This window comes from Chrysoperla carnea, chromosome 2 (genome assembly GCF_905475395.1).
Source record: "Chrysoperla carnea chromosome 2, inChrCarn1.1, whole genome shotgun sequence".
NCBI classification, from domain to species: Eukaryota; Metazoa; Arthropoda; class Insecta; order Neuroptera; family Chrysopidae; genus Chrysoperla; species Chrysoperla carnea.
The window spans coordinates 50,658,776-50,671,187 of NC_058338.1; the positions used below are offsets into that span (position 1 = coordinate 50,658,776).

General features: G+C 29.1%; 1 long non-coding RNA gene across 1 annotated transcript in view; it reads left to right on the forward strand.

The window, feature by feature from the left end:
- The first annotated feature begins 591 nt into the window (after positions 1 to 591).
- Positions 592 to 12,412, forward strand: part of LOC123293561 — an 82,563-nt gene continuing 70,742 nt past the window's right edge. Inside the window, exon 1 of the long non-coding RNA XR_006535021.1 lies at positions 592 to 761. This is a non-coding gene — a long non-coding RNA (uncharacterized LOC123293561). The remainder of the gene's footprint in view (positions 762 to 12,412) is intronic.

Here is a 12,412-nt window from a genome sequence, read left to right on the forward strand (position 1 = left end):
ACTCCCTTCTAGGCCGAGCACTTGTGGACTACATACGCGCGCATCGCACACAATATTTGATATTTGAATTTATATTTTATATTGTAATAGTGTCTGTGAGTACTAAATAGCCGTGTGCACCATGGAGTGGACATATATTTTTTTATTACTTAGTTCGAATCCAGCAGCAGTAACGTAATTTTTTTAAAAATTTGTTATCATATGTAAAACCATTGGATTTTTTTATCTATTACATTTTTGTTATCTTGAACGTTTCTTATTTTATTTTTTGATAACTCTGTATTGTTTTAATTAGGAGTTTGTTGGTTATAGAGGAGTTGGTTGGGTTCTGAAGTTTTTAGTCCTTGCGTTATAAAATGGGACACTTGGAAAAATGAGAAAAAACGGAGGAAAAAACAGACTTTTATAAACAGTGTTGGTCAGTAGCGCCAAAGTAGCGCTATCTATAAAACATTTCACTAGTACACTAACTTACCGACATAAACTGATACTAGAGACATGTATGAAATAAAAAATGAATTACAATGAACTAAACTAAATTTCATTCATCAGTGGATTCAGTAGTGAAATGCCAGTTTTCCAGAGTGTATATAGTGTCTACCATTCTCTGTTTTGAGTGAAAAATAATATACTGTGGAAAACTTCAGAAATAAGTGTGATATACCTTATTATACTAAAAGTGTTGGAAAAAATTGTGCTTAAAATATTGTTATATTTGTGTTAAAAAAATCTGCGAACATTTTAGCTCTATCTATAAAAATGTAAGTGATATTTTACGTATCTTTTATGATGCTCTCTGTTCTGTCATTTCATTATTTAAAATTAATAATAAGGTGCTTTCTTAGATCATTTATTCAATTTTTGGACAATATATGAACTAATTTAGTTTAATTAAACCTATTAACATTATTTTTTCAAGTTTGTTTATTCTACGTTTAAAATTTATTTTGACAGATGTATTTTTTAAATGCCAGGTGTTAAAAAAGTATACAAATAATGCCCTTAGCTTTGGTGAAGATTGTATGCTTTAAAAGAGGGTTTTATTGATAGTTTGAGTAATTCAATAATTCCATTAAGATTAACTAAATTTATGTTGACATAGTGGTGTTCGAAAAAGGTCAACATAAGTGGTTAACACAAATTGTCAATTATTAATGAAAACAAAGATGATAGTATTTTATTATTTAATAAAAATAAACAATGATATGTTTACAAAAATTTGTTTGTACTAGAAGCATTCGTTAAACCTAACCTCTACGTTCCATCGTTGAGCTATATGGAAAATTTCTAGAGGAAAATATTACTATTATAATAATAATATTTTAACGAATATTTTTATGTTTGAACATATAAAGAAGATAAGAGACTTACCTACCAGCTTTTTTATGCTCCAGCTCCGATAGTCCAGGGCTTGATTTGTGGTTATTGTATGCAAATACTTTCCTTTATTTGAAAATGATACTTATAAGACCCCTTTTAAAAACTGTTCTCCATGGACAAAGAGGAAAATTTTTATTATTTGTTTTATAATAAAAGTTAATTTTGATTAAAAATCTTGCATGGCTTCGATCAGATATCCAACATTATCCATCTATCATGAAAAAATAGATATTGTTATTTTTATTAACTCTTCTCTGTATCAGAATTTATAATTTATATCTACAGGTCGACGTGTTGACAAATTGATATAACACAGATTTTGTTAGTGCATCCTAGATTAAATGCCGATCTATAGCCATAAATTATCAATGCTAATACAGAGAAGAGTTGGTAAAAATAATAAATCTGTTTTGTCATGGTAGTTGAATAATACTGAATACCTGAAAGTAGTTTTCAATTAGAATTAAATTTTCTCAATAGATAATGCCGATATTGTAAAAAATAAAGCTATTTTTCTTGGTCAAAATTTAAACTTTCGACAAACCTCGCATACAGGAAGGAATTTTTATGAAGATTAACTTTTTTCATAAAACAATAAACAAGTTTTCTATATGGTATCGATATGAATTGCTCTATTGTAGGTTTCTGTGTGATTCTAACTTTGTAAGTTACTAATCCGCCAGACAGCAGCCTTCTTAAATGATCCATAAATTCTTAAATTTTCGTATGTGACTTCCTGTTGGCGAGTCTATCAAACTTCCTAAGAGTTTTTTTGAAAGTGCTGCGTTTTCAAACTACCATGATCATTTAATCTTTTAGCTTTCGATCTGAAAAACGCAGCAGGGTATTTGTCGGACATTTTTACAAACTTGATAACATTAATAATTATTTAACAATTCAGCAAAAGTGAATTATGTATTTGAAACGAAAAACAAAAATTGTTAAGCACGGCGTGTACGAGGTGGTAGACCTGCTCATTGGTGCAGCAACGGCTTTTTCCGGATAAAATATTTTATTTTTTCATAATTATTAATGCTATCAAGTGGTTATAGTGCCCGAAAAATTCCCTGCTGCGTTTTTTCAGACCGTTAGCTAATAAAATGACGTTATCATTTTAATTTAAAAACGCAGCACTTTCGGAAACAGTTGTAGAGAGAAAGTTTGGTAGACTCGCCAAAAGAAAACCACTTGCGAAATTTCAAGTACTATACTCTTCCGCGGGCTGTACTCTTACATATGTTTTCTATACCCAAACATTTTCTTGAGGTCCTTTTTAATTAAAATTGTGATTTCCATTGTAATTTTTTCGAAATAAAACATGAAACAAGCCTAGATTATGGAAAAGTTACCAATCAATTCGTTGAACAATTCGAAATTAAATTCTGCTCTAAAAATTTACTCTAATAGATTTGTTTGATACCAACATGTGAAATGTTTGATATCAAAAATTTCACTTCGCATTTCGTTGGATTTAGGTACAGTAGGTACTTATAAAATCCCATAAAATGTCCAATTCAAAATCTAAACAAGCTGAAGTTGAATTCAAAGTTTAATATAATTAAGTTCAAGGCCACAAAATTTGTAAACCTGATTAATTATTGTAAGTTTGTCTAATCAAAATCTTAATATTTACAAAATAATAATGATCTTGGGTGTGACTTACATATTCCCGCTGGAACATTTTGATCGAAATTCATATTTTATTTAAGAATTACGACCTTAAAAGACGTTGTTTTATTCTTGACCTTATAAATATATATACTTATTATTCACATTTTAAAAGAAAAAACTTGCAAACCTTATTTGAATGACCTTATGAATAATTTTTTTTACATATTTTGCAGTAAATATTATGATTTTTAATTCTGTTAATTCAACTGTTTTGTACTATACCACTAGTTCGAGTTACATCTGGACATATAACTATCACGAGTATGACAGAGTACATGCGTTAAGCATTGCATCTAAGTAAGAGGTATTATAAATATAGGTGTTATGGAATTGCAAAAGTAACTTGTATCGTGGCTTCGATGTCTTTTATGCTATACAACAGTTCTTCTGTTGTATGTCTGAAGAGAGAGGGTGTCAACTCATATATATAATACCCCTCACTTAGATGCATTGCTTAACGCATGTATTCTGTCATACTCGTGATACTTATATGCCTAGATGTCAATCGAACTAGTGGTATATTTATTTTGATCAGACAAATTTCACTCGATAATTTTCTGCTTATAGTACAGGAAACGGCATAAGGTCGAACTTAATCCATCTGATAACCAACTGAGACATATTTTTAATGAAATTATATTTTATTGATTTATAAACACGGATACTTCGGATGTTCTGAACTAATTAGTGTTCTCACGGGTAAAGTATGATGTTGACAAAAAATGTTTAAAATAAAAATTGTTTATTTTTTACAAGGATAATTTTTGTTGTATCTCTTACTGTTTACAAGATCGATCCTACGGACCCAAGACCCAAGGTCGTACAAATTTTTGGTTTTAACTCCTGTATGTGAGGACCAAAATAATTTCAAATAAAAATTTGCATAAATTTCGATGATGCAATTAATATATTTAAATAGTCAATTAAAATACCTATCTTGTACGTGCAATAAATTTTTTCTAAATCCAATAGACAATAAATATTAATTGCTGATAAAAAAATTATTTTATGATGTCGCTGCTTTTTAGTAGGGTAAGATGTAGTACCTAGAGTCAAATGTGCCTTTAATCCTTCCGCGTTTCACGGCAGATATTGATATTAACTGAATAGCACTTGTATCGAAATGAAAGTATCTTATCAGAATGTAGGTAGACTGAAGACTGATTGTCAATGGATTTTGTGTTAGAATAACTTAAAAGTAAATTTATTTGCGACAAAAAATAAAATTTTTGGATTGTTTGTTTACAAGTTGGCCATTGCATAATGTTTTTTTTTTTTTTTTTTCGTTCGTTATGAGTAATTTATTTGTTATTCCATTTTCCAGTCTTAAACATAACATTAAGTTTTAAAGAGCTAAAGTTTCAAATACGCAAAGTGATGTATGTCATTCTACGATAAGAGAATGGACTTTCAAAGTACTGGATGGTTATAAGTCAAACGTGTAAGGTTTTCAATGATTCAAACGCATACATTTTATGATGCTGTTCCCTAGAGCAGGCATGGGCAAATGTGACTCAGAGAAATCCCTCGGACTCCTCACTTAAAATATGAGTAAGACAGTGGCAATTTAACCAGCGACACCTAAAATACGAGTAAGACAGAGAAACAACTTTATTTTTTCTACCTATCTCATTACAGTTAGAGAAACTGAGATAGGTGGTAGAAGATTCGTATACCCGTGTCGCTTCCTCCTCTATGAGCAATGCGGTCTTGGATAAAGGGACATACAATTAAGTTTATGACACACAATAAAGTTATAACAATGGTGACTTCGACTTAAAATAACTCGCCCATGCCTGCCCTAGAGTGGATTAATACTTGCTTGTTGAAGAGAGTGCCTTCAGGTATAATCAGTGGGGGTGATTCTCGGTAAATTATGAATGTGTACCAAGAATTACATATCATGTACCCTGGTTTACACGTTTTTATCGATAGCTGTGTTTAAATTCTCAAAATATACATAATGTTAAGTTAAGAAATAACGGTGCTGTAAACAGATAAAATTTCCATTGTGGTATTTTAATGTACTGCTAAAAACCCATTAATATTTTTATTCTAGGTACAACATTTTCCCCTATATAGTATGTGATGCTCAAACAAGTTGATACAGCTTTTTTGTTTATATTAATTTTTTTTTGTAAATATTTATTTTTTGGATTATCAATTCGGAAAATTTTAAGAGTATTATCAAATGAAATAAATCGAATTAATCCTCGGTTATCTTGATAACGATTTCAAGGTATTTTGATATATTCATTTAAAATCAAAAAATTAAATTTTTGTTGGTCTCGAATGCAAAAATTGATTGATTTGATTAAAATTAAATGTAAAGTCATTGTACAATATTGTTTATAGTAACTCCATTAAATTCAGAACAAAGTCATATTTCAGATCGCCATCAAATACAAGAAGTGTTGATTTTGAAAACAAAGCCGTAATCGGTATAATCTTCAGAGATCAAATCAATACCTCCATAATTACGCAAATTAATGTATTCACTGATAAACTAATTGTACGCAATGCCACATGTAGTAAAACAGTGTTTGGTTGTATATTTTGCGATTAAAATGCTTTTTGATACACAAAATTTTTGTTTTTTGCGACTGATGACCTACACTAATGTGTCAAAAATCGAATATTAATCACAATCAGTGTTGCCAACTTTTAATTCTCAAGCCCACTAAACAGACGATAGAAAACCATAAAAAAATCACAACACAGCAGTGTTACCAGAATATTTTTCGAGGGTCCGCTAGTGTCGACACGTATAATCACTAAAAGCCCACTAGTGCTTTCCTCAAAGCTGAACTAAACTAAAAAGCTAAAATATTTCAAATAAAAAAGTATTTTTATCAAAAACTTTATTAATTAGCAAAAATGATATTAAAATATTAAATTATTTGTCCACAAAAGGAAGAGTAAAACCACTTGTTTCAGTGGTAAATTCACTGAGTTGGCAACACTAATTCACAATCAGATGGTACAATCATTTATTTTTATTTATTGATAAATAACTTATATTTCTTGTAGAATAATTGTAAATATTATAGTGAAGTATCTATCGTGTAATAAGTCTTTAAAAATGGAATAAAAGTTTTTCTGTGATTATTTTCCTCAGATGAATATTGTGAGAGATATGAGCCCCCAAAGTTTTAATAACTTGTGAGCGTAAATCTCGCGAAATATTCATCTGGAGTAAATATTCATTCAAGAACATTTATTCCATTTTCAAAGTAGGTACTCCTTAAGTTAGGATTTAATAGCAAAGGTTATTTTTGCTTATCATGCTAGTGTAATGAATAGATGATGATGTTATAAATATTGTCGCGAGGTACCGTGGTGTTAACTTTGGTTCTTCACTGAACGATTATAATTTATTTCTTTGAAACTGATGGTAAATGAATATTGTGGACAACCTCCAAACGTTAAAATATCATAAAATTTTTATACCATGTATATATGAAATATACATAGTATATTAAGTTTAGTCCCAAGTTTGTAACGCTTAAAAATAATGATGCTAGGAAAAAAATTTTGTCATAGGTGTTCATAAAATCACCTAATTAGTCCATTTCCGTCCGTCCGTCTGTGGACACGATAACTCAAAAACGAAAAAAGATATCGAGCTGAAATTTTAAATGAGCATCATAGGTCAATTGGGTCTTGGGTCCGTAAGACCCATCTTGTAAAGCGTTAGAGATAGAACATAAGTTTAAATGTAAAAAATGTTCCTTATCAAAAATTAAACAACTTTTGTTTGAAACATTTTTTCGTAAACATCACTGTTTACCCGTGAGGGCGCTAATTAGGCGGAAATTTTATAATATGTACTATACTTGATTATCAGTTATGTATGTGTCACATGTTTGTATGTGTTATGTGATAAAGAAATCAACACTGAATATACATGGTATTTCAACAATTAACTCAGTCAATTGTTTGTTTTCACTTGTTAATTTCGATTTTTGGGTCCGTTCAGTTAAAATAGTTTTTGGTTAAAAAAAAATTATATTGTCAACCTAGTAATAATTAAACTTTTTCCTTTAAAAAATTTAAATTAACGCGCAAAATTCCATATTTGAAAGTTTTCCTTTACATTCTATAATGATAAGGGATTTCGAAAAAATGGGTAATTTTAGCAATAGTATAACTGTAAAATAAGAACTAATGAACTGTGTTTACTGTTGAATTATAGAGGAATTGCAATGATGTCAATCAGAAAATTGATATTTTCAGTACCACTGGATGTCAATAGATAAATATTTCAAATGTAAATATTTATTCATATAATACCTAATATCCCCATGGTTTTCATCGCCCTCCCCTCCCGCATTCATACATGACACATGTTGTAATTTATATTTGGTATCTGTTAAACATGATACACCAAATCTAACATCCATCAACAATAAACTAACAAACTAACTGACTTTAAATTAAATGTTGTACAAATGTATAAATATACCGTGTGACAACTTGTATTTGATAGGAATTCGTATGTGAAAATAAACAAAAGCAAACTAACTTTCTACTTATTTAATCTGAGAGGTATCGTGGGAATCCGGTAGGAACTAATTCAGGATGGCGAAGGCGATGTTGGAAATGTCAGACAATTATGAGACTCTAGAATAATAAATTGAAATGTATTAGAAAGTCATATAAAAAATCGAATGCGTAAAATTACGTGAACTACAATTATTGATTTTTTTAGATACAAACTCCCAATTTTCTGCACGACTTCAAAATGTCATTGTTTATTCATCGCTCAATGGACTTATGTTAATATTTGAGTCTTAGAGTGAACACTTGGTATATTTATGTATTATGTGTGTTCGTAAAATATGTATGTAACCGTCTTTATGATATTAATTAAAATTATTTTATTTCAACGACAAATAATGAATGACAAGTGATAATATTGTTCTCAAATAATTTTTATTACATTTATGTATGGAATTATTTATGACTCTCTTAAGTGGGTGTTCATTAATTACTATTCAGTAGAGTGTAGAGGGAACAAGAAGGGGTCTCTCTAAAGGAATGTATCTGTACAAAAAATATTATGACAATCAAGTTTTTATTAGATTTTTTTATTTTAAATTCAACTTTTTCTCATTCAAACAGAACGTGATCAATCAATATCCACGCATCTTGGTCAAATAAAATGAAATTCAATAGGGTATTCTACCATGTTTGAAAAAGTACTTCAAAATGTTGATTTTCTTAATAAAAAGCCACCAAAAAATATACATCGGAAAAATAAACAAGCTTTCTTGCCATAAAATTAAATTAAATTTTAACGGTTATTGAAATAAATACCACGATACTCGAAATAAAATTGTATATTAAGAAATTCTATTTAAAAAATACAATTAAAAAACATACAACAGACTTATATACCGCTAAATATCGATATTTCGATTGCAACGCAATCATCGTCAGTAGCAAAATTTATTCATATAAGACATTACGACCTTTAACAATTATTTGAAGAAAAAATTTCTCAAGACCACCAAAGTTTTTGTAACCATTTCACAACAAATTATTTAGTGGGTTTTTTAGTGGAAAACCCACAAAATAGTTTGTTGTCTTGCAAAAACTCTGTCGGCCATTTTGGTGACGTAATATTGGTAAAAACAACAATCGTGTATGCAATTATTATTTGTATCAAGTTGATGGTAACATAACCTACAATTACTATGAAAGCCATCAACAAATTAGTATTTAATGCATATTATTTTTGCCTATATGGTGCCACATCATGGCAGCTCGTGTTTGAAGCCACGAGTAAAAATTACGACTTTTAATTTAAAATAGAAAAACAATAATATTCTTTTATGGCTCAAAATCAGAATATTTAAGGAGGATCCCTCACCATAGCATGATATATCATGCTATGTTATTTAGTGTATTTTTAATTAATTAATTACTCTCTTAATTGATCGATAAGATACCCAATTTTTTTTTTTGATTTAATAATATGTATCGTTAACTACAACATACTAAAAATTTGGATCATTTTCTACTAATTTATTTTTTTCTATTACTGGTGAGGGATCCTCCTTTAGTATATATTTCTACAAAAAATTTAATTTTTATTCAAATTTCATAATTTATTTTTCACTAGATTGTGATGGGATGAAAATAAATATGAGATAGATTACATCTTGGTTATTTTTATAGTAAGTAAATCGAAAAATAATTTTTCTATACTGTTTTTTTCATGAATGAGTTTTCATTAAAGCAAAAGAGTGAGAGGTGTCGTGGCACCCGGTAGGAACTATGTTTTTTTCGCTAATATTTTTTATGAGGTACGAGCATCATTTTCCTTTTTATGCAATTTTTTTAGATGGAAATATATAAAAAATTGATTATAAAAAAAATGATTAAAAAAATTAGTTATAGAATTGACTAAGCTATAATTTTTCTCATTTTAGACATTCAGTTGTCAAAATTTTCGAATTTATTCGTATTTCAATTTCCTGTATTGAATTGTAATTTGTGAGTTTTTTTTAATCAGTTTATCAACTAAAAATATTAATTATTGTACGGAAATATTTAGAAACAAAAATTATTTTTTTTCAATTTTTAATCTGTTATTGTGGAATACTGTTTTCACGGGTTTTCACGGAGCTTAATAAATTTTCAATTAAATGATAAAACCACTGGTACGTTTAACAAACGACACATTTTGTGACATTATTGTCCTATATTATGGTTGTGTATGTGGATAGGTGTATAATGTTAGTCCCGGTTAGCAACTTGACATTTTAATAAATGATTTTACAGCAGAAACAAAACACCAAAAACGGTCAATGTTCGAAAAATTTGAACAGTAAGTTGGATTTGCATGCGGTTTTCGGCATTTGATTCGTTAGAGCGTCAGGAAATTTTGTGACCTAAATTGATTTATAAGACAATTTGCATAAATAATATGCATTTTAAATTAATCGCAAATATACTAAATTCACAATTCGATTCATAGTGATGAAAATGATTCCAAACTTGTTACGCCAGAATTGGTCTCCGAGGTACCTGGTGCCAAGGGTGAACGATACCCGCGCCCACTCTTGGAATTTTCGGGAAATTTGTCATATAATCGTTCCAAACTTGTTATTTGTGAGTTTTTTAGTTCTTTTGGATTCGGGGGTTTTCGAATAAAATTAATACAGATATGTAATTTTCAAATAATTGACATGCAATTTACGCGTATTTGTGTTTTATTTAAATTTTATATTCACCAATTACTGGAGTAAATCTAAGCAAAAAAAGGCTGTTATATGGATTAAAAGTTCGAGCAGTGAAACTTGGGGGTTTTTCTTTTCACATCAAAATAAGTATTTTTTGAAATTTTTTACTTTCCCGGAGTGGTGCAACATGTTTAAAAAACAAAATGGCGTCAAAAATGAAATTTTTTTCAGAAATTTTATCATTTTTATTTTATATTCGCAAAAGGAGACATCGGTGCATATCCAAATTTGGTAGGTTTGTAGTCCATGTTAAGAACTACTCCTCATAATTCAGCGATCCCCAAAACCCCTTTATACGTCATAAAAATTTTGAATTTGCAAAAAATATGAAAGCGGGCGGGGAAGGGGTGGATGTTGTAAAAAGTGCTGTATTAATAAAAGCATCTAAAATTTTGGGTTACTTTGGGTTACTTAGCATTTTAAACTATTTTGACCTCTTTTTAAAATCTTTTAAGATACATTTATTTCATACACCCCTTCCCCCTTACAGTGCGAGTGTTAAAACTTAAAAATTTTGCTTTAAACCATATAGACCTCTTTTAAAAATAGTTTTCTCATGCCAAAGCAAAAAACACCCCCCAAAGCCAGTCCATACACCCCCCAAACAATTATTTCCAGAAAGTGTTAAATTTTCCGTTTTTCGCAAAAATATGGATCAAGGAGTCATTTTACGGGTAAGCCACTTATTATAAAATCGAAAGATAATAAAAAATGCTACAATTTAAAAAAAAATTTAACCTCGTAGGACAAAATGGCATAAAATGGCAGCCATTTTAAACAATTCCCTAAATTGGAAATTTTGGCCGAACTATTTAACGGATTTCGCTAAAATTTTAACCGAAAGTTGTAAGTAATAAAACCTACTATTGATATTAGTTTCATTAAAATCAATCGAATATTTTTCAAGTTATAGTCAAATGAACTGTTTTACCATATGTATGTATACATATATATATAACTGGGAGGGTAGGGACGAAACCCCACCAAAAAATTATGAGGAGTAGTTCTTAACATGGACTACAAACCTACCAAATTTGGATATGCACCGATGTCTCCTTTTGCGAATATAAAATAAAAATGATAAAATTTCTGAAAAAAATTTCATTTTTGACGCCATTTTGTTTTTTAAACATGTTGCACCACTCCGGGAAAGTAAAAAATTTCAAAAAATACTTATTTTGATGTGAAAAGAAAAACCCCCAAGTTTCACTGCTCGAACTTTTAATCCATACACAAGGCGTAATTTCACTCTACTAAATGAAATGATTTAGTTTTCATTTTAAATGTATATATACTATCTGTAATGAATACTATGTTTAATAACATCTCGTACAGTGTAGGAATAATGTGTAGGAATGAAATGAAAATAAGCTCATTTAAATATGTTTTATGGAACTCTAAAATTTAACATTTAAAATTAATTCGACAATTGCGGACTTTGAAGTTATATTTATGTTATTTCGTTTTGGTAGCTTACTCTAGTACAACCATGCCGAAGCCATTTGCAATAAAAAAATCATTTTTTACGATCAAAAAAACATAATTAGTAATTTTAATGATTAATTGTTTAAATATAAAGATATAATTTACATTTTTTAACTATTTTAAATATTAGTTTAGTGTTATAAAATAAAAAAGCAATACAACTTTTTAACAGTTTATAATAACCTATTTGAAATGTATTTATTTTAGACATATTATTAATATTACAGATTACATCATGTTTAGTTTAAAACAACATAAATTTACATTTTGTGTAATGTATGTACAGTACACTGCGTGATACTCACTTCAACTTCACACTGAAACTGCGATTATCTCAAAATCTCAATAAATTTATAAATTTTTTTGTTCCCTTCTCAAAGCCTAAAATCTCTCTTACTTACCTAAAGTATGAAGCCTCTATAACTTAATCGAATAATTAGAATAATTATTCCAAGTAGAATTTTTCTCATCTGAGGACTCCGGTCCGTTAGCTCGATTTATAATTTCACAGCTGACCTTTTCCGAAATATCTGCAAGTTCAAAGTGGAAGACAGAAAGAAGCTCCCCCTCCCTCCGCTTCAGCTGGCAGACACTTAATTTTTGTTAATTTTTTGTAAATATTATCT